This window comes from Balaenoptera ricei, chromosome 1 (assembly GCF_028023285.1).
Source record: "Balaenoptera ricei isolate mBalRic1 chromosome 1, mBalRic1.hap2, whole genome shotgun sequence".
Taxonomy (NCBI): Eukaryota; Metazoa; Chordata; class Mammalia; order Artiodactyla; family Balaenopteridae; genus Balaenoptera; species Balaenoptera ricei.
Window position 1 is genome coordinate 91550576 of NC_082639.1, and position 24397 is coordinate 91574972.

A 24397-nucleotide genomic window follows, 5' to 3' on the forward strand; every position below is an offset into this window, starting at 1 on the left:
TACACAAAAATAAAGTCAAAATAGATTAAAGACCTAAATGTAAGGCCAGACACTATAAAACTCTTAGAGGAAAACATAGGCAGAATACTCCATGACATAAATCACAGCAAGATCCTTTTTGACCCACCTCCTAGAGAAATGGAAATAAAAACAAAAATAAACAAATGGGACCTAATGAAACTTAAAAGCTTTTGCACAGCAAAGAAACCATAAACAAGACAAAAAGACAACCCTCAGAATGGGAGAAAATATTTGCAAATGAAGCAACGGACAAAGGATTAATCTCCAAAATATATAAACAGCTCATGCACCTCAATATTAAAGAAACAAACAACCCAATCCAAAAATGGGCAGAAGACCTAAATAGACATTTCTCCAAAGAAGACATACAGATTGCCAACAAACACATGAAAGAATGCTCAACATCACTAATCATTAGAGAAACGCAAATCAAAACTACAATGAGATATCATCTCACACCAGTCAGAATGGCCATCATCAAAAAATCTACAAACAATAAATGCTGGAGAGGGTATGGAGAAAAAAGAACCCTCTTGCACTGTTGGTGGGAATGTAAATTGATACAGCCACTATGGAGAACAGTATGGAGGTTCCCTAAAAAACTACAAATAGAACTACCATATGACCCAGCAATCCCACTACTGGGCATATACCCTGAGAAAACCATCATTCAAAAAGAGTTATGTACCACAATGTTCATTGCAGCACTATTTACAATAGCCAGGACATGGAAGCAACCTAAGTGTCCATCAAGAGATGAATGGATAAAGAAGATGTGGCACATATATACAATGGAATATTACTCAGCCATAAAAAGAAATGATATTGAGTTGTTTGTAGTGAGGTGGATGGACCTAGAGCCTATCATATAGAGTGAGGTAAGTCAGAAAGAGAAAAACAAATACCGTATGCTAACACATATATATGGAATCTAAAGAAAATAGTGGTACTGATGAACCTAGAGGCAGGACAGGAATAAAGACGCAGACTTAGAGAATGGACTTGAGGACATGGGGAGGGGCAAGGGTAAGCTGGGACGAGGTGAGAGAGTAGCATTGACACATATACACTACCAAATGTAAAATAGATAGCTAGTGGGAAGCAGCCGCAAAGCACAGGGAGATCAGCTTGGTGCTTTGTGACTACCTAGAGGGGTGGGATAGGGAGGGTGGAAGGGAGATGCAAGAGGGAGGGGATATGGGGATATAGATATACTTATAGCTGATTCACCTTATTATACAGCAGAAACTAACACAACATTGTAAAGCAATTATACTCCAATAAAGATATTAAAAAAAGAAAAAAAAGAAAAAAAATTCTCGTAGTAGTTACCACAGACAAATTGCTTTAAGTACCTGGGGAAATGCTTAATATAAGCTATCAGAACAGTTTAAACTCTTTTAAAGAAGACTTCACTCTTGTATCCAAGTCCTTCTTAATTTAGAACAATATTTATTAATGAAATATATTCACCTTAGTCCATACAACCCTCTCAATATCATAGAATACTATTGACACAATACAATCATTATAGCTTAAACAACATGTTACCAAAAGATGGACACACAGGAAACTTTTATTTGTCATAGTGAGGGAAATAAAAAAACATTCAACTCCAAAAAATAATGATGAGATACACAGGCATCAAATTGCCTTCTCATATTAATAAAACATGTTTAGCACAAAATTTTTATTATTTTTGAGAGAAACAAAAATCTATTTCAAGAAAACAATATATCTTGATAATAATAGTCACAGTCTACTTTTATTGGGTACTTACTATAGAACAAGTACTATGCTAACCCACTTCACATGGATCTCACCGTTTGATCCTCACAGTAACCCTGTGGTTGGTGCCATTAGCCGAAAATCTAATAATAGAGCTTTTAACAGCAATGCCTTCCTGTTGAACAATGTTAGCGTTTTAGGGGGAAAAAAAGAGGCCTGCTGTTGTCTCATGTTTTTCTCTGTATTTTGGGATAATTTAAAGTACTAGCTAAATATTCTTGAAATTTAATTTCAAAATGTCCTTGAATTTTATTTAGCCTCTGTTTCTCATACTGTTAGTTATTCTAGAGTACTCATCATTGTGAAGAAAAACAAAGTGCAGAGACCTTAGAACATGAGCAGTAATTACTTGGTGATTGATATGAGTAATTATGCAGACTTTAGCAGGAGACATGCAGTTCAAATATCCTTTGTTTAATATTTATAAGAATGAGTATCTGATCTCAGTTTCATAATACTGAAAGTTAATAATAAAGACAACTCCAGAGATTGCTAACTTCCATATTTTGTTTCCTGATTTCTTACTTCCTTCCATTTATGCTTAAAACTAATGGAAAGCCTTAGGCAATCTCCTCCCTCTTCTCTACCTTCGTAACTTAATCTGTATTTTTCTGGGCTCCAATTGCCTGGATCCAGAATTTTTCTTGTGAGTGTGGGTACACTTACTTACTTTTAATTTAGTTTATATTATTTAAGTTTGTTTCTTGTTTTGTTTTTTACAGAGAATTTTTAGCAGACAGGCTTTCCTTACATTATCTCGAATAGTAGAATGCCCCAAATACTTCTTTTGAATTCTGTTATATTTTCTTTTTGGCAGTGATTAGTACCTGAAACATTACAAATTTCTTTCTTTAATATTTTCTTAGTGGTCTCTTTCTAAAGTCCATGACAGCATTCCTGTATTCCCATGGCCAGAATGAGGCTTGGCATATTGCAAGCAATTAATAAATATGTGTTGAATGATTAAACGAATGAATGCATACATGCATGCGTGAACAAACAAACAGCTAATTGAAGGCAGAGATCATTTCCTTTGCTTTACAGGCCAGGAAGCTGAAGCCGTGTTAAGTTACTTGCACTGAATTATGACAAGAGACATAGCAGAACTTGGATTTGTGCTCACATTTTTCTGCCTCAAAACCACTATTCAGCCTGTATGTTTTAACATAATGCCCAGTAATGATGCAATTGCTTTATAAGTAAAGGCATTTTATATAGTCTAAAAAATTATTATACGGATTTTAGGTTTTGGGACTGCTTACTGCATATGTATGATACATAGTTAATCTTTACCAGTGATAAGCAATTTTGTACTGATTTTTTTTGTATTCACCATAAAATGTTTTTATTTAACTAACGTGCTCTAAAAGGCCACGGGCACATTAAGTGAAGTTTTGTAATTTATATATATATATACATTAGGCTTATTTACTCTGGATTTCAAGACTGCCTGTCATGCTCTTCTCCAGATATGTCCATGATTCCTTCTCTAACTTAAGTGTCTGCTCTACTGTCCCTCCTCTACCCTTTATAAAATATCAATTGAACTCATACATTCTCTCTCTATACCTTACTCTGTTTTCCTTTGTAGGTTTCTTTCCACTAAGTGACATTATTTTATTACATGTTTACTTATTAATTTGTTTAATGGTTATCTCTATCATCAGATTGAAATGTCTTTTGTATCTAGGAATTAGATTTACTTATAAAATTTTAAGAACCTTTGTTAGATCAAGGAACACAGGGTATAATAGAGTATGCTAAATGAGCAGAACACTATTTCTGAGGAAAATATCAGAACCTCAAAAAAATATGTAATTACTTTAAAAAAGAGTCTTTGATATTGCATCAGACACAACCTGGGAAGATGCTCGGTTGTAGCACACAAGCTTTAGGTAGAAATACACAATAGAGGATCTTTGTTTCTCACTAGAGCTCTATGAACACAGGCTTAGGGAGCATTTACAGCACCATTCTTCTGAAGTTGCAATTCAGAAATCTTTTGAGTCTGATTTTCCTCTGTGGTGTATGTGAGGAAAAGAGGAACATTCTCTTCTGGGAGGTAAGATTTCAGATCAGGAAAAACTGTATACTAGACTGCTAGGGCTGTCATAACAAAATATCACAGATTAGGAGGATTAAACAACAGAAATTTATTTTCTCACCGTTCTAGAGGCTGGAATTCCTTAGATCAAGGTCTGGCAGGGTTTGGTTTCTGGTGAGATCTCTATTCCTGGCCTGTATGCGGCCACCATCTTGCTGTGTGCTCGCATGACTTCTTTGTATGCAGAGAAAGAGAGTGATTTGGTGTCTTTTGCTCTTTTTATAAGGGTACCAACCCTGTTGGGTTAGGATACCACCCTTATATCCTGACCTCATCTAACATTTATCACCTTTTTATAGGCCCTATTTCCAAACACAGTCACATTTGGTGTTCAGACTTGAAAATATGAATTGTGGGTGGACGCAATTCAGTCCATAGCACTCTAGAAAAAGTTTTCTTACCTGATGAAATTCATAGAGAAGAGCAGGAGATTGGGAAGATTGGGACTGCAGACCAAATGCACTGAGTTGCTTGTTAGAATTATGGGGTCATCATAAAAACAGAGCATGGATATTATGTCCCTGAACTTCTGTGCCAGGAAGTGCTGGGGAGAAGGTGGAGGTGGAGTAGAGAACATTTTGGTCATGCTTATAGGAAAAATTCAAGCCACACTAAACAAACAGAAATACTTCAAAAAAGATGTGTAACTGAAGGAATCACCAGGGCAAATCTGTAAGCTTAACTTGTGTAGGACTTTTTCAGAAGCCATGTTTGCAGTTGTTAGAGTTCTCACTAGGACCATGTTCCTCAAAAGCCAGATCGAAGATGATATTTTAGGATATATTTATTTAGGTTATATTTTATTTTATCTATTTTTATAGTTTTGCCTTTTTTAGCATTTATTTTTAAAAATGTTGATAAAACACAAATAACATCAAAATTCCCACCTTAGCCATTTTTAAGTGTATAGTTCAGTGGCCTTAAGTACATACACATTATTGTGCTTGCATCACCATCCATCCATAGAACTCTTCTCATCTTGCAAAACTAAAACTCTGTACTCATTATAAAATGACTGCTTTCCTCTCTCCCTCCAGCACCTGGCAACCACCATTCTACCTTCTAGCTCTATAAACTGACTTCTCTGTACATCTTGTATAAGTGGAATAATACAGTATTCGTCTTTTTGTCACTGGCTTATTATACTTGGCTTATTATAATATCCTCAAGATTCATCCATGCTGTTGCATGTATCAGAATGTCTTTCCTATTGTATGTCTATAACTATATTTTGTTTATTTATTCATTTGTCCATGGACATTTGCTTCTTCTACCTTTTGTCTGTTGTTAGTAATGCTGCTATGAACACGAGTGTACAAATATCTCTTCAAGTCCCTGCTTTCAATTCTCTAGGTTATATAACCAGACTGAAATTGTTAGGTGACATGGTAATTCTATTTTTAATTTTTTGAGAAATTGTTATACTGTTTTCCATGGCAGTTGTATCATTTTACATTCCAATCCACAGGGTATAAGGGCTCCAGTGTCTCCAAATCCAAATTTTGCCAACATTTATTATTTTCAGGGTTTTGATAATGGCCATCCTAGTGGATGTGAAATGGTATCTCATTGTGGTTATGATTTGCATTTCCCTAATGATTAGGGATGTTGAGCATCTTTTTGTATGCTTGCTGACCGTTTGTTTATCTTTGGAGAAATGTCTATTCAAGACCTTTGCTCATTTTTGAATTGGGTTGTTTCTTTTTTGTTGTTGAGTTTAAAGATATTTTATATATTTATATATATATATATATATTTATGGTTCATATATTCTCAATATTAACCCCTTATCAGATACATGAGATGCAAATCTTTTTTCCCGTTCTCTGGATTGGCTTTTCACCCTGTTGACTATGTACTTCTTTTTTTTAACATCTTTATTGGAGTATAATTGCTTTACTGTGGTGTGTTAGTTTCTGCTTTATAACAAAGTAAATCAGTTATACATATACATATGTCCCCATATCTTTTCCCTCTTGCATCTCCCTCCCTCCCACCCTCCCTATCCCAGCCCTCTAGGTGGTCACAAAGCACCGAGCTGATCTCCCTGTGCTATGTGGCTGCTTCCCACTAGCTATCTATTTTACGTTTGGTAGTGTATATATGTCCATGCCACTCTCTCACTTTGTCCCAGCTTACCCTTCCCCCTCTGCATATCCTCAAGTCCATTCTCTAGTAGGTCTGCATCTTTATTCCCATCTTGTCCCTAGGTTCTTCTGACCATTTATTTATTTATTTATTTTTTTGAGATTCTATATATATGTGTTAGCATACATTATTTGTTTTTCTCTTTCTGACTTACCTCACTCTGTATGACAGTCTCTAGGTCCATCTACCTCATTACAAATAGCTCAGTTTCATTCCTTTTGAAGGCTGAGTAATATTCCATTGTATATATGTGCCACATCTTCTTTATCCATTCATCTCTTGATGGACACTTAGGTTGCTTCCATGTCCTGGCTATTGTAAATAGAGCTGCAATGAACATTTTGGTGCATGACTCTTTTTGAATGATGGTTTTCTCAGGGTATATGCCCAGTAGTGGGATTGCTGGGTCGTATGGTAGTTCTATTTTTAGCTTTTAAAGGAACCTCCATACTGTTCTCCATAGTGGCTGTATCAATTTACATTCCAACCAACAGTGCAAGAGGGTTCTTTTTTCTCCATACCCTCTCCAGCATTTATTGTTTGTAGATTTTTTGATGATGGCCATTCTGACTGGTGTGAGATGATATCTCATTGTAGTTTTGATTTGCGTTTCTCTAATGATTAGTGATGTTGAGCATTCTTTCATGTGTTTGTTGGCAATCTGTGTGTCTTCTTTGGAGAAATGTCTGTTTAGGTCTTCTGCCCATTTTTAGATTGGGTTGTTTGTTTTTTTGATATTGAGCTGCATAAGTTGCTTGTATGTTTTGGATATTAATCCTTTGTCAGTTGCTTCATTTGCAAATACTTTCTCCCATTCTGAGGGTTGTCTTTTTGTCTTGTTTATGGTATCTTTTGCTCCACAAAAGCTTTCAAGTTTCATTAGGTCCCATTTGTTTATTTTTGTTTTTATTTCCATTCCTCTAGGAGGTGGGTCAAAAAGGATCTTGCTGTGATTCTTGTCATAGAGTGTTCTGCCTGTGTTTTCCTCTAAGATTTTGATGGTGTCTGGCGTTACATTTAGGTCTTTAATCCATTTTGAGTTTATTTTTGTGTATGGTGTTAGGGAGTGTTCTAATTTCATTCTTTTACATGTAGCTGTCCAGTTTTCCCAGCACCAGTTTTTGAAGAGGCTGTCTTTTCTCCACTGTATATTCTTGCCTCCTTTATCAAAGATAAGGTGACTATATGTGCGGGGGTTTATCTCTGGGTTTTCTATCCTGGTCCATTGATCTATATGTCTGTTTTTGTGCCAGTACCATACTGTCTTGATTACTGTAGCTTTGTAGTATAGACTGAAGTCAGGGAGCCTGATTTCTCCAGCTCCTTTTTTTCTTTCTCAAGATTGCTTTGACTATTCGGGGTCTTTTGTGTTTCCCTACAAATTGTGAAATTTTTTGTTCTAGTTCTGTGAAAAATGTCAGTGGTAGTTTGATAGGGATTGCATTGAATCTGTAGATTGCTTTAGGTAGTAGAGTCATTTTCACAATGTTGATTCTTCCAATCCAAGAACATGGTATATCTCTCCATATATTTGTATCATCTTTAATTTCTTTCATCAGTGTCTTAAAATTTTCTGCATACAGGTCTTTTGTCTCCTTAGGTAGGTTTATTCCTAGATATGTTATTCTTTTTGTTGCAATGGTAAATGGGAGTGTTTTCTTAATTTCACTTTCAGATTTTTCATCATTAGTGTATAGGAATGTAAGAGATTTCTGTGCATTAATTTTGTATCCTGCTACTTTACCAAATTTGTTGATTAGCTCTACGAGTTTTCTGGTAGCATCTTTAGGATTCTCTATGTATAGTATCATGTCACCTGCAAACAGTGACAGCTTTACTTCTTTTCCACTTTGGATTCCTTTTATTTCTTTTTCTTTTCTGATCGCTGTGGCTAAAACTTCCAAAACTATGTTGAATAATAGTGGTGAGAGTGGGCAACTTTGTCTTGTTCCTGATCTTAGTGGAAATGGTTTCAATTTTTCACCATTGAGGACGATGTTTGCTGTGGGTTTGTCATATATGGCCTTTATTATGTTGAGGAAAGTTCCCTTTATGCCTACTTTCTGGAGGGTTTTTATCATAAATAGGTTTTGAATTTTCTCGAAAGCTTTGTCTGCATCTATTGAGATGATCATATGGTTTTTCTCCTTCAATTTGTTCTATGTTCATCAGTGATATTGGCCTGTAGTTTTCTTTCTTTGTGACATCTTTGTCTGGTTTTGGTATCAGAGTGATGGTGGCCTCGTAGAATGAGTTTGTGAGTGTTCCTCCCTCTGCTATATTTTGGAAGAGTTTGAGAAGGATAGGTGTTAGCTCTCCTCTAAATGTTTGATAGAATTTACCTGTGAAGCCGTCTGGTCCTGGGCTTTTGTTTGTTGGAAGATTTTTAATCACAGTTTCAATTTCAGTGCTTGTGATTGGTCTGTTCATATTTTCTATTTCTTCCTGGTTCAGTCTTGGAAGGTTGTGCATTTCTAAGAATTTGTCCATTTCTTCCAGGTTGTCCATTTTATTGGCATATAGTTGCTTGTAGTAATCTCTCATGATCCTCTGTATTTCTGCAGTGTCAGTTGTTACCTCTTGTTTTTCATTTCTAATTCTATTGATTTGAGTCTTCCCCCCTTTTTTCTTGATAAGTCTGGCTAATGGTTTATCAATTTTTCATCTTCTCAAAGAACCAGCTTTTAGTTTTATTGACCTTTGTTATCGTTTCCTTCATTTCTTTTTCATTTATTTCTGATCTGATCTTTATGATTTCTTTCCTTCTGCTAACTTTTGGGGTTTTTAAAAAAATCCTCTTTCTCTAATTGCTTTAGGTGTAATGTTAGATTGTTTATTTGAGATGTTTCTTGTTTCTTAAGGTAAGATTGTATTGCTATAAACTTCCCTTTTAGAACTGCTTTTGCTGCATCCCATAGGTATTGGGTCATTGTGTTTTCATTGTCATTTGTTTCTAGGTATTTTTTGATTTCCTCTTTGATTTCTTCAGTGATCTCTTGGTTATTAAGTAGTGTGTTGTTTAGCCTCTATGTGTTTGTATTTCTTACAGATTTTTTCCTGTATTTGATATCTAGTCTCATCGCGTTGTTGTCAGAAAAGATGCTTGATATGATTTCAATTTTCTTAAATTTACCAAGGCTTGAGTTGTGACCCAAGGTATGATCTATCCTGGAGAATGTTCCAAGAGCACTTGAGAAGAATGTGTATTCTGTTGTTTTTGGATGGAATTGTCCTATAAATATCAATTATGTCCACCTTGTTTAATATATCATTTAAAGCTTGTGTTTCCTTATTTATTTTAATTTTGGATGATCTGTGCATTGGTGAAAGTGGGGTGTTAAAGTCCCCTACTATGATTGTGTTATGGTCAATTTCCCCTTTTATGGCTGTTAGTATTTGCCTTATGTATTGAGGTGCTCCTATGTTGGGTGCATAAATATTTACAATTGTTATATCTTCTTCTTGGATTGATCCCTTGATCATTATGTAGTGTCCTTCTTTGTCTTTTGTAATAGTCTTTGTTTTAAAGTCTATTTTGTCTGATATGAGATTTGCTACTCCAGCTTTCTTTTGATTTCCATTTGCATGGAATATCTTTTTCCATCCCCACACTTTCAGTCTGTATGTGTCCCTAGGTTTGAAGTGGGTCTCTTGTAGACAACATATATACAGGTCTTGTTTTTGCATCCATTCAACCAGTCTATGTCTTTTGGTTGGAGCCTTTAATTCATTTACATTTAAGGTAATTATTGATATGTATGTTCCTATTACCATTTTCTTAATTATTTTGGGTTTGTTTTTTGTAGGTCTTTTCCTTCTCTTGTGTTTCCTGCCTAGAGAAGTTCCTTTAGCATTTGTTGTAAAGCTGATTTGGTGGTGCTGAATTCTCTCAGCTTTTGCTTGTCTGTAAAGCTTTTAATTTCTCTGTCAAATCTGAATGACATCCTTGCTGGGTAGAGTAATCTTGATTGTAGGTTTTTCTCCTTCATCGCTTTAAATATGTACTGCCACTCCCTTCGGGCTTGCAGAATTTCTGCTGAAAGATCTGCTGTTAACCTTATGGGGATCCCCTTATGTGTTATTTGTTGTTTTTCCCTTGCTGCTTTTAATATTTTTTCTTTGTATTTAATTTTTGATAGTTAGATTAATATGTGCCTTGGCATGTTTCTCCTTGGATTTGTCTTGTATGGGACTCTCTGTGCTTCCTGGACTTGTTTAACTATTTCCTTTCCCATATTTGGGAAGTTTTCAACTATAATCTCTTCAAATATCTTCTCAGTCCCTTTCTTTTTCTCTTCTTCTGGGACCCCTATAATTCGAATATTGGTGCGTTTACTGTTGTCCCAGAGGTCTCTGAGACTGTCCTCAATTCTTTTTTCTTTATTCTGCTCTGCAGTAGTTATTTCCACTCTTTTATCTTCCAGGTTACTTACCCCTTCTTCTGCCTCAGTTATTCTGCTATTGATCCCTTCTAGAGAATTTTTAATTTCATTTATTGTGTTGTTCATCAATGTTTGTTTGCTCTTTAGTTCTTCTAGGTCTTTGTTAAACGTTTCTTATATTTTCTCCATTCTGTTTCCAAGATTTTGGATCATATTTACAATCATTATTCTGAATTCTTTTTCAGGTAGACTGTCTATTTCCTCTTCATTTGTTAGGTATGGTGGGTATTTGCCTTGCTCCTTCATCTGCTGTGTGTTTCTCTGTCTTCTCATTCTGCTTAACTTACTGTGTTTGGGGTCTTCTTTTCGCAGCCTGCAGGTTCGTAGTTTCCGTTGTTTTTGTTGTCTGTCCCCAGTGGCTAAGATTGGTTCAGTGGGTTGTGTAGGCTTCCTGTTGGAGGGGACTGGTGCCTGTGTTCTGGTGGATGAGGCTGGATCTTGTCTTTCTGATGGGCAGGTCCACATCTGGTGGTGTGTTTTGGGATGTCTGTGGCCTTATTATGATTTTAGGCAGCTACTCTGTTAATGGGTGGGGTTGTGTTCCTGTCTTGCTAGTTGTTTGGCCTAGGGTGTCCTGCACTGTAGCTTGCTGGTCGTTGAGTGGAGCTGGGTCTTGGCGTTGAGATGGAGATCTCTGGGAGCTTTTTGCCGTTTGATATTATGTGGAGCTGGGAGATCTCTTGTGGACCATTGTCCTGAACTTGGCTCTCCCACGTCAGTGACACAGCCTTGACCCCTGGCTGGAGTATGAAGAGCCTGTTCTCCACACTGCTCAGAATAAAAGGGAGAAAAGAAAGAAAGAAGGAAAGAAGAAGATAAAATAAAATAAAGTAAAATAAGAGAGAATAAAGTTATTAAAATAAAAAATAATTATTAAGAAAAAAAAATTTTTAAGTAATAAAAGAAAAACAAAAAACAAAAACGAAAAAAATGGACAGACAGAACCCTAGGAGAAATGGTAAAAGCAAAGCTATACAGACAAAATCACACACAGAAGCATACACATACACACTCACAAAAAGAGAAAAAGGGAAAAAAAAATATATTGTTGCTCCCAAAGTCCACCTCCTCAATTTGGGATGATTCGTTGTCTATTCAGGTATTCCAGAGATGCAGGGTACATCAGGTTGATTGTGGAGATTTAATCTGCTGCTCCTGAGGCTGCTGGGAGAAATTTCCCTTTCTATTTTTTGTTCGCACAGCTCCCAGTGTTCATCTTTGGATCCGGCCCTGCCTCTGCGTGTAGGTCGCCTGAAGGCAACTGTTTTTCACTCAGACAGGACGGGGTTAAAGGAGCAGCTGATTCGGGGGCTCTGGCTCACTCAGGCCACGGGGAGGGAGGGGTACGGATGCAGGGCGAGCCTGCGGCTGCAGAGGCCAGCATGACGTTGCACCAGCCTGAGGTGTGCCGTGAGTTCTCCTGGGGAAGTTGTTCCTGGATTACGGGACCCGGGCAGTGACAGGCTGCACAGGCTCCCAGAAGGGGTGGTGTGGAGAGTGACCTGTGGTTGCACACAGGCTTCTTGGTGGCCACAGCAGCAGCCTTAGTATCCCATGCCCGTCTCTGGGGTCCGTGCTGATAGCAGCGGCTCGCTCCTGTCTCTGGAGCTCCTTTAAGCGGCACTGTTAATCTCCTTTCCTCATGCACCAGGAAACAAAGAGGCAAGAAAAAGTCTCTTGTCTCTTCGGCAGCTCCAGACTTTTTCCCAGACTCCCTCCCGGCTAGCTGTGGTGCACTAGCCCCCTTCAGGCTGTGTTCACGCCGCCAACCCCAGTCCTCTCCCTGGGATCCGACCAAAGCCCGAGCCTCAGCTCCCAGCCCACGGCAACCCCGGCGGGTTAGCAGAGAAGCCTCTCGGGCTGGTGAGTGCTGGTCGGCACCGATCCTCTGTGCGAGAATCTCTCCACTTTGCCCTCCACACCCCTGTGGCTGCGCTCTCCTCCGTGGCTCCGAAGCTTCCCCCCTCTGCCACCCACAGTATCCGCCCACGAAGGGGCTTCCTAGTGTGTGGAAACCTTTCCTCCTTCACAGCTCCCTTCCAGAGGTGCAGGTTCTGTCCTATTCTTTTGTCTCTGTTTTTTCTTTTTTCTTTTGCCCTACCCAGGTACGTGGGGAGTTTCTTGCCTTTTGGGAGGTCTGAGGTCTTCTGCCAGCGTTCAGTAGGTGTTGTATAGGAGTTGTTCCACATGTAGATATATTTCTGATGTATTTTTGAAGAGGAAGGTGATCTCCGTGTCTTACTCTTCTGCCATCTTGAACCTCCTCCTGGTTATGCCTGACTATGTACTTTTATGCACAGAATTTTAAAATTTTGATGTAGCCCAATTTATCTATTTTTTCCTTTGTTACCCGTACTTTTGTTGTCATATCAAAGAAACAATTGCCAAATCCAATGTCATGAAGCTTCTGTCCTATCTTTTCCTCTGAGAGTGTTTTAGTTTTAGGTCTTACATTTAGGTATCTGATCCATTTTGAGTTACTTTTTTACATGTGGTGTAAGGTAAGTGTCCAATTTCACTTGTTTGCATATGGAAATCCAATTTTTTCAACACCGTTAGTTGAAAAGACTGTCCTTTCCCTGGTTAATGGTTTTGGAAACCTTGTTGAAAATCACTTGACCATATCTGTGAGGGTTTATTTCTGGGCTCTCTGTTCTACTCCATTGGTATATGTGTCTGTCTTTATACCAATACTAAAGTGTTTTGATTACTGTAGCTTTGTGGTAGATTTTGAAATCGGGAAGTGTGAAACCTCCAACCTTATGCTTCTATTTAAAAATTTATTCCAGGAATAAATCCCACTTGGCAATGCTGTATAATCATTTTAATATGCTGTTAGTTTGCTAGTATTTTGTTGAGGAATTTTGCATCAATATTCGTCAAGGATATTGGTCTGTAGATTTCTCATAGTGACTTTGGCTTTAATACTAGGTTAATTCTGTCCTCAGAGAGTGAGCTTGGGATTTTTTCTTCCTCCTCCTCCTTTTTTTAGAGAGTTTGAGGAAGATTGGTGTTAATTCTTTAAATGTTTGGAAGAATTCATCAGTGAAGCCATCTGATCCTGGGCTTCCTTTTGTTGGAAGGTTTTGATTACTGATTCAATTTCTTTATAGCTTTGCTCAGATTTTCTTTTTCTTCATGATTCAGTCTTGGTAGGTTGTGTTTCTAGGAATATATCCATTTCATCTAGGTTGTGCAATTTATTGGCATACAATTGTTCATATATACTCTCATATACTCCTTTTTATTTCTTTAAAATCAATAGTAATGTACTCTTGCTCATTTCTGATGTTAGTTATTTGAGTTTTCTCTTTTTTTCCCTTAATCTAGCAAAAGATTTGTCTATTTTGTTGATCATTTCAAAGAATCAACTCTTGGCTTTATTGATTCTATCTATTGTTTTCCCATTCTCTATTCTGTTTACCTCTGCTCTAATCTTTATCATTTCCTTCCTTCAGTTAGTTTTCAGTTTAGTTTGTTCTTCTTTATCTTTTTCTTTAAATTGTAGGGTTAAGTTTTTGATTTTTGATTGTTCTTCCTTTATAATGTAAGCATTAACAGCTATACATTTTCCTCTTAGCACTGCTTTCTCTGCATTCCATAAGTTTTGGTATGTTGTGTTTTCATTTTCAACTGTCTTAAGGTATTTTTAATTTTGTTTGTGATTTCTTCTTTTATCTCTTTGTTGAGAGTGTGTTGTTTAACTTCCACGTGTGTGGATTTTCCACTTTTTCTTCTGCTGTTGATTTCTAATTTTATTCTATTGTGATTGGAAAAGATACTTTGTACTATTTCAATCTTTTAACATTTATTAAAACTTGTTTTGTGGCCTAACATATGTTCTATTTTGGAGAACGTCTATGTGCATGTGAGAGAAATATGCATTCTGTTATTATTGGGTAGAGTGTTCTGTACGTGTGTTAGGTACAATTGTTCTACAGTGCTGTTCAAGTCTTCTGTGTCCTTATTGATCTTCTGTCTGCTTGTTAACTTTGATTTTTTGAGATTAGCTTTCCATTTATGGTAGTAAAATAAAGTCTAATTTTGTGAAAATAATTATTATACTTAAAATTAATAATTGTAAAGAAATCTTATAGGAGGAATATAAACGTGACAAACTGTGAAGATGACATACAACTCTTTGAAGTTTGGAAGCTCTGATTTAAGGTTTAAAATCTGAAGTGTCAAAATATTGATAATTTGCTGTAGCTTATTTTCTACTTGCTATTGCATTAGAGCTTGTGTTTCATGCATTATTTTGGTTCTTATTATACTCTTTAAGATGATAAAGAAAGTGAGATTCAACAATTAAGTAGCTTGCCCAGGATCATGCAACTAGGAAGGTGATTTGGAAAAGGTAGAACTCAAGTCTCTCTATTCTGAAAGTTTTATTTTATTGTCAAAATATAATTTTCAAGTAGCTAAAATATGATTCTTAAAAAAAGAACATGGCAACAGTCTTATTTAATGTATTAATTCATGATGTAACAACTAAGATCAAAAGGTAGGACAAAATCATATTGAGAAGCTGTCTATCTATAGACATTTTGAAGAAGAATATGTTAAAATAAGATTACAAGGTTAAAAAGTTTATTTCCTATATGGCAATAAAGCATAATCCTTGGGATTATTTTTTCTATTAGACATAAGTCCACAAGTTAACCTGTAACTTCTGCATGTCTAAGTTCTAAATGAAGAGTCTAAAAATAACTCATCAACACAGATAAACTTTTTAAAATAATTAAAGAATCCCCTAGTATGACATTGAAAGGGCATGCTGTACTCTCTTGTGATTTCCAAATTTTGTAAAACTTTTCTTAATACCGTTATACATCAATGGGATTTTCTTCCTGATTTTAAATTCTTTGGGTCATAAATTTTGGAAAACTGGCATGGATTAAAATGACAAATGGAGGCTGATACCATGGAGACTTTTCCTTATCTGTGAATCTCCATCCCCAAGTTTTATAAAATTCTCCACAGTCTGTGGCTTACTAGTAGCAGTGTGGACTATATTTCAAGGACACATTTTAAAATCTGGGAACATTTCTTGTACCTGGGAAATACTAATGTGTAATGCATTTGGTGCTGAGCTTTTCTAAATTGTGTATTTTTTTCACATTAACTATTATTTTTAAAATGAGGTTTATAAAAACATATGATATCTTTATTTGATATAATTTTCAAATATGTCTTGCATTTTGCAGGTCTCAATGGTAGCTCATGGATGTTAAGTGTAAAACCTTTAAAAATGTATTTTAAAAAAGAGAAGCCAGTTACTTGAACAAGAGCTTTCAGCTTAGAGTGCCTCTTTTTCCCATACCATATGTTTAGGTCATGCATATATTATAGAAATAATGAAGTCATGTATCATGGAAATAGAGATATGTCATTTAAGGTAAAATAGGAATATTAGATTGATAAATAGTCAAATTATTTTATTAACTTGGGTGAAGCAAGTTAATATTCCTCAGCCAACATAACACCTGAAGCAAATTCACCATTATGCTAAGGAACATATCTCTGGAGATTCTCTCTGAGCTGAAATAATTTGACAAATCTATGGTTAATTAGCTTCCTCCCTGAATATACCAGCAACAGAGAAAGGGCTGAATGGTCTGTGAACTGAATGAGCCTCTTACTTTACAAGCAGTCCAATAGGAGCAGCGTTTAGCATACACACAGCTAATGTGAAACTGTTGGAATCTCCTTTGCATTCCATGCTTGCTTTCTGGGTTAATGGAGGGCTTACATGTTTAGAACTGTCAAGTGAATATCTTTTTATAAGCATTACACCAATTTCAGAAGAGGTAAAGGAATAAAAAATGTCATCTTCTTATTCCATGTAATTCGAGAGCACTCAATTATTTGGGCACTCTCAGATCATTATTTTATCATTTTGAAGAACATGTAATTAATTGAAGAATAAAGTGGATCTGAGTTAGCAGATTATAAGTTTTTATTTTAAATTGCTTCTCTGTAGTGATTCCTGCTGCTATTCCAGGTTTTCCAAAAATTTTTTAAAGACTGTTACTCCAACTCCCACTTTTAAATTTTATTGTTACATTAGTGCCCTTATCCATGGGGGATACTTCCTTATCCTTGGATATCCATGGGGGATACTTATCCATGGGGCATATCCAGTGGATACCTGAAATTGCAGATAGTATGGAACCCTACATATACATGTTTGCATTTTTTTTTCTATGCATACACACCTATGACAAAGTTTAATTTATAAATTAGGCACTGTGAGAGATTAACAGTAACAATAAAATAGAAAAATTATAACAATATACTGTAATAAAAGTTATGTATGTGATCTCACTCTCTCTCTCTCTCAAAATATCTTGTTGTACAAATTTAATGCCTTTTCCACCTTAGCTAAGCACTGTGACCATAACTTTTGCAGTTGGAGGTACCACAGCAAAACTAGTATAAATTTCTTTTTACTTTTTCACAATTTCACAAATAGAAGATTCATTCTTATTGTAGATCTTAGCAAACATAACATTATTTTTTTCTTTCCCTACTAAGTTAAGAACTTTCATCTTTACACTTAAAGGAAGCACTTTATGGCTCCTCTTTGGCATATGTGAATCACCAGCATCACTACTTGTGCTTTGGAGTAAAATTAAGAGTTACTTGGATACAAGCACTGTGGTAACTTGACAGTTGATCTGATAACTGAGGGGGCTGCTAAGTGGCTAATGGGCGGGAAACACTGGACAAAGGGATGAGTCATATTCCAGTCTGGATGGAGAAGGATGATACAATTTAAAATTTATGCATTGTTTATTTCTGGAATGTTTCATTTAATATTTTCTAACTGTGGTTGACTGCAGGTAACTGAAACCAAGGAAAGTGAAATCATGGACAAGGGGGACTGCTGTATATGCTTTCTCTAGTTTTCTCATTTAAACAAATAAATGTATTTGATATATTTTAGTGGTTTCTTAGTTCAGTATTTGAACATTTCTTCAGTCTCTTATCTCTTCTATCAGAACTGCTATACCTTATTTTTCCAGTGGAATATTGTATTCTTCACTGCTCCATGCTTCACTGTTTCTTTCTTGGTGGTTTTATAATTAGACTGGATATGATAAAACAAAAAGGTTGCCAATAAACTTCCATAATCTTGTCAAAAATGGGGAAGACATTTTTTAAGTAAAGGGCTTGTGGTTTTCATATTGTTGTGCTGTGAAGATAGCATTTAGAACAATGTCTACTCATTAGGACATTAAACTGTTAAGGCAATTGTTGGAAAGGATCTATGGCATGGGTATTTAACTATTATAATACAAAATGTGAGCTACTGGAGAAAGTATTACATGCAAAAATTTTTTTAAGCCGGTAAAGTGTTGATAATAAATTGTTAGGGGTGGGACACTTTTTACAGATCATCTGGTCCTACTTCTTCATTCTCAATACAAGGAACATATATCCAGAGAAGTTAAGCAACCCATCAAAGTCCCACAATTCCAACAGTCTTTTGGCTTTGTCCTGCTCCACCTGAGATCTTCATGTCTATGAATTATTCATCAGAAGGAAACACATTATTTGCTTTAGTACTTGAACTCTGAATACTTTGTATGTGTATGTATACTCTGTGATGTCGACAAGAGAGAGGTCCTGATATTCCTTAAAAACAGGGCCTAACATTTTTATGTTAATCTCTTGGAAGACGTTCCAGTCGATATTTCCTGACTAATATGGTAAGCCAAATGTATCAGTGAAATTTGATACATTCTGTGACTTCTGTGACTTGGGAATAACTGCAATTTAAAATTAGTTGATCAACCAGTCAGAATGGCCATCATTAAAATGTCTACAAATAACAAATGCTTGAGAAGGTGTGGAGAAAAGAGAAGCTTCCTACACTGTTGGTGAGAATATAAATTGATGCAGCCACTATGGAAAACAGTATGGAGATTCCTCAAAAAACTAAAAATAGAGCTGCCATATGATCCAGCAATCTCACTCCTGGGCATATATCCATACAAAACTACAATTCAAAAAGATACATGCACCCCTATGTTCATAGAGGCACTATTTACAATAGCCAAGACATGGAAACAACCTAAATGTCCATTGACAGATGAATGGATAAAGAAGATGTGGTACATATATGCAATGAAATACTACTCAGCCATAAAAAAGAATGAAATATGCCATTTGCAGCAACATGGATGGACCTAGAGATTATCATACTAAGTGAAGTCAGTCATACAAATACAAATGATATCACTTATATGTGGAATCTAAAATATGACACAAACAAACATCCAAGAAACAGAAACAGACTCACAAACATAGAGAACAGACTTGTGGTTGCCAAAGTGTGGGTGGGGGAGGAATGGATTGGGAGATTGGGATTAGCAGATTCAAACTATTATATATAGAATGGATAAACAACAACATCTTACCATATAGCACAGGGAACTATATTCAATATCCAGTGATAAACCATAATGGAAAAGAATTTGAAAAAGTATATACATGTATAACTGAATCACTTTGTTTTGCAGCAGAAATTAACATTACATTGTAAATCAACTATGCTTCAATAAAATAAATTTTAAAGATAAATAAAATAAGGTGAACAATATAAGCTTCATCAAAACCCTTCTGGTTGGTCAATGGCTTCAAAGAGATAAGGGAGTTAGCTGTGCAGACACTTAATAGAAAAGCATTCCAGGAAGATGTGTCAGGCAGTGCAAGTAGCCTATGGTGCTATCATGCCTGTTATATATAAGAAGTAGTATAGGGAGGCTGGGTGACTAGAATAGAGTAGGCAAGAGGAAAAGCAGTGAGAGATAAGGTTGGAGGATGGTGAGTGCAGATCATGCAGGGTCTTCTAAGCTGTATTAGTTCCCAGGGATGTGTCACAAATTACTTCTGACAGGGTGGCTTAAAACAACACAAAATTTAATCTCTCACAGTTCTGAAGGCTAGAATTGCAAAATCAAGGTGTCAGCAGAATCATGCTCTCTCTCAAGAATGTAGGGAAGAATCCTTCTCTGCCTCTCCCTAGCTTCTAGTGGTTGCTAGCAGTCCTTATCCTTGACATTCCTTGGCTTATTACTACATCACTCCAGTCTCTGCCTCCATGGTCACATGGTGTTCTCCTTGTATGTTTTGTTGTCTAAATTTCCTTCTTCTTATGATACAAATCATTGGATTAGAGTACACTCTAATCCACTATGATTTTACCTTAACTTGATTCCATCTGCAAGGATATTTTCCAAATAAGGTCATATTCTGTGGTTCTAAATAGACATATACTTTTGGAGGATAATATTTGATCCAGTACATAAGCCATTCAGAGGACTCTGGTTTTCATTCTGAAGAAAGTAAAATTACGGTAGGATTTTGAGCAAACAAGTGACATGATCTGACTTTTATTTTCAAGAGATATTTCTGCACAGCAGAGGAAATCATCAACAAAATGAAAAGGCAACCTACTGATTGAAAGAAAATACTTGCCAATCATGTATCTTATAAGGGGTTAATATCCAAAATATATAGAGAACACATACAACTCAATAGCAAAAAAACAAAACAAACAATCGAATTGAAAGATGTGCAGAGGATCTGAATAGATGTTTTTCCAAAGCAGACATACAGAAGGCCTAAAGATACATGAAAAGATGCTCAACATCACTAATCATCAGGGAAATGCAAATCAAAACCACAATGAGATATCATCTCACATTAGAAAATTAGAATGGCTATTATCAAAAAGACAAGAAATAACAAGTGTTGGGAGAAAAGGAAGCCCTTTTGCGCTGTTGGTGGGAATCTAAATTGGTGCAGTCACTATGGAAAACAGAATGGAGCTTCCTCAAAAATTAAAATTGGAATTACCCTATGATGCAGTAATTCCACTTCTGGGTATTTATCTGAAGAAAACAAAACACTAACTCAAAAACATATATGCACTCTCATGTTCATTGCATTATTTACAGTAGCCAAGATATGGAAACAACTTAATTGTCTATCCACAGATGAATGAAGAAAATACGGTATATATATATGGTATATAGCATATTATTTAGCCTTAAAAATGAAATTTTTCTATTTGTGACAACATGGATGGAACTTGAGGGCATTATGCTAAGTGAAATGTCAGATGGAGAAAGACAAATGCCATGTGAAATCTAAAAACAAACAAACAAAATACTTCCAAAAAAATAAGAAAAAACCCAAACTCATAGATATAGTGAAGAGATTGGTGTTTTCCATAGGTGAGGAGCAGATGAAATGGGTGAAGGGAGTCAAAAGGTACAAACTTCTAGTTATAAAATAAAGAAGTCATGGGGATGTAATATACAGTACAGCAACTATAGTTAATAATACTGTGTTGCATACTGGAAAGTTGCTGAGAGAGTAATCTTAAAAGTTCTCAACACTAGAAAAAAATTATATAACTACGTGGTGACAAACATTAACTAGACTTATTATGGTGATCATTTTGCAATATATACAAATATCAAAATATAAAAAAAGTTCTCTGGTTTTTCTGGTGTGAATGGACTATAAGGGAGGAAGCAATGGCATGTGAAGGTTAAGATTCCAATTAGGAAGCTATTAGTTGTTTTTAAGGTAAGAAATAATGGTGGCTCAGACCAAGGTTGTGGCCATGCAGGAGGTGAGAAACAGTAAGATTCTGGATATCTTTTGAAGATTTAACCAGCAGGATTCCCTGACAAGATTGGATATGAATTATGAGAGTAACAGAGGAGTCAAAGATGACCCAAAACCACTTTAAGGGGACAGTACCATCCACTGAAATGGGAAATGTTGTTAATGAAGCACCTTTGGGAAAGTATTGTCACTTCATTGTGGCCATGTGAGAAGACGTCCACTAGGTAGCTGATACAGAAGTTTGGAATTTGGGTGAGAGGTCTGATTGGAGATATGCATGTGGGAGTCACAGCATACAGAAGTATTTAAAATCACTAAAAAGAATAAGGTCACCTTGGGTATTAGTGTAGATGGAGAAGAGAAGAGCACCAAATACTGAGTCCTAGCACATTTTAACCTTAAACAGTAGTGGAGAAGAAGATAAATCAGCAAAGGAGATGATAGTGAGAAGAATCATTATCATCATAGGTTTGTCAGGAGGGATAAACAAGATAAAGCAAGAAATGTATTTAACCTTGTGACTGACTTTTAGTAAGAACTCAGTAAATGCTAGGTGTTTTTAGCCATTTAACTACTGTTCCAATCTGAGTTTCCCATGATACTGTTAATTTCTTGAAGGTCGGTCCAAACATGGTACTTGGTACCCAATGGATATCAATCAGTATTTGTTGAACAAATGTTAGTTTCCTTATGCTTCTGTTTTTATTTGTTTGTTTGTTTGTTTTGGGTACTTATTCTGTTATAACTTTTATAGTATGGTATTATAATGGTTTGTTATTATGTCTGTGAGTTTCTCTATATCTTCACTGTTGACTTTGTAATAGATATCCAGTTTATTTTTATTGTATAAAGAGACTGACAAAGGCAGAATTGAAGTAGGGATATTCACCTCTCTTGTCTTTTTTTTTAAACCTTTATAAATATTTCCGGAGTCTTTTCACTACTCTTCATATTTACCACTACAGCTTAGACCAGGCCACGATTATCAATCACTAGGATATTGCAAGTTTCCTAATTGGTGTCTTTTTCTGCTGGTGAGATTTTCTCCAAACTTTTCTTTATTCTCTAGCCAGAGCGATCTTGCAAAACCCACAAGTGTAATCAGCTTAGTGCTCTCCATAAAATCATTCAATAGTTTTCTCATAAATTAGAATGAAGATCTGGCCTTTGGCCATACTTCCAATCTCGTTTCTCTCCAAGCTACTTTTAGCATTCTCACATCTAGCTTCACTAAATTTCTTTCATTAACTTAATTTTATTTAGTCTTTATTTATTAATCTCCTTTTAAATAACCATCCGTGTACTAAGAGGTGGGATACAGTGATGAATGAGGCAGTTTCCTTGTCCTTGTGGAGATTACAAAATGATTGATAACATAGGCATTAAAATAAAGAATTACAAATATGAAGAGTGTTATAGAAGTGCAAGGTGCTATGGTGAAGTTTAATGAAGAAACTTTCTTAGTCTCAGGTGGGAGGAGGAGGGAGAGACCTTCCATCTTATCTCCATAATTTGCACAAGAAGTGTTCTCTTCCTGGGACACTCTAACCTCTCACTTTACTTAATCACTCTTCAGGTGTCAATTTATGAATCAGTTCTTGCCTTTGACTTCACTGACTCTAAGTTTAGGTTTATGTTCCCATATTATTCTGCATTTCCCAATCATAACAATCAGCTTTCTTTATTGTAAACCTTTGTTTAATGATCACTTTGTAAATTCTGAGATGGCAAGTATCATGCTTATCTTACTTATTGCTGTGTCTCTTTTGACTAGAATGGTCCTGGATTCAATTAATTTTTACTGAATGAATTAATTAATGAATACATATAAATATGTCTTCGACATTTTCCCAGTTTCTCATTCTTTTCAGACATGCAGACATGGAGCATTCTATCAGGGCTACCTCATGCCTAGCCATAAAGAGGAACTCAATAAATATTTTGTTGAATAAATGAATGAGTTGAGGAGTGTGAATATGGCTTCTACCTTCTTCAATGTACTCCTCCTCTTCAGGCAGAGAATTTACTTTGTTAATCCCTTTAAGCAAGGGCATGACAAGATGATAATACATTCATGATCACTGAAGTGCTGTTTATAATATGTTACTTATTAAATTTTCCACATGAATTTATCATAAACTAGGATGCAGGCATTAGCTATGTGTTGTTAATAATTCATGCTTTGTTCTTATAAACACTGACCTTCGTCCACCCAGTTCTTTTTTGTAAAAGGAATGAGTGTTGTTACTTGGGTTATTGCAACATTTTAAATGATTTTATAGATTATCACGACATCCCTAAAGGCCAAATAAAAAGAAGTAAAAAAAAAAAAATTCTCTTTGTACATTTATAATTTTATTTGATACTTTAAAATCAATATTTTCAATAATGGAAGTAATAATATGCCTTACTTTTAGAAATAGGTTACTGTTTTCAAGGTTCTTATGATTGCATCTTCTCATTTGACTCATACTAATAGGGTTACACAGGGGAAAACGTTATTATTTCGAGTTTGAAGAGGAGGAGAGACTCAGTTTAATGTTAGCTCACTTGCCTAAGTATACAGGTCTAGAAATAAAGGACCTAGGTATTCTGATTTCAAATACAGATTTCTTTCTATTCCAAAGCATTGCGCTTAACTGAAGGAATTATTTTAGCTCTATCAACATGTGCGAAGAAGGTGAACAATCATTGAGTGGATTCAGCTAGTGTAGACAGCCCTTCTACATAATTTAGGAACTCAAACTAATTTCCTCAGTGGGGGAATTTCCTAGGTCAAAATGGCATTTTTGAATTATTTCAGGTTTGGGTTTAGCTATATAGATGTTTACTTTCGCTTTTCTTTGGAATTCCTTTTTTTTTTAAATTTATTTTTATTTATTTATTTATTTATTTATGGCTGTGTTGGGTCTTCGTTTCTGTGCGAGGGCTTTCTCTAGTTGTGGCAAGCGGGGGCCACTCTTCATCGCGGTGCGCGGGCCTCTCACTATCGCGGCCTCTCTTGTTGTGGAGCACAGGCTCCAGACGCGCAGGCTCAGTAGTTGTGGCTCACGGGCCTAGTTGCTCCACGGCATGTGGGATCTTCCCAGACACGGGCTCGAACCCGTGTCCCCTGCATTAGCAGGCAGATTCTCAACCACGGCACCACCAGGGAAGCCCTAGAATTGCTATTTCTTAATATGTTCCATGCTAATAAAGTAAAATAAAGCTAGTTAGGAAGAGAAAAATCACTCCCTTATGTCTGGCA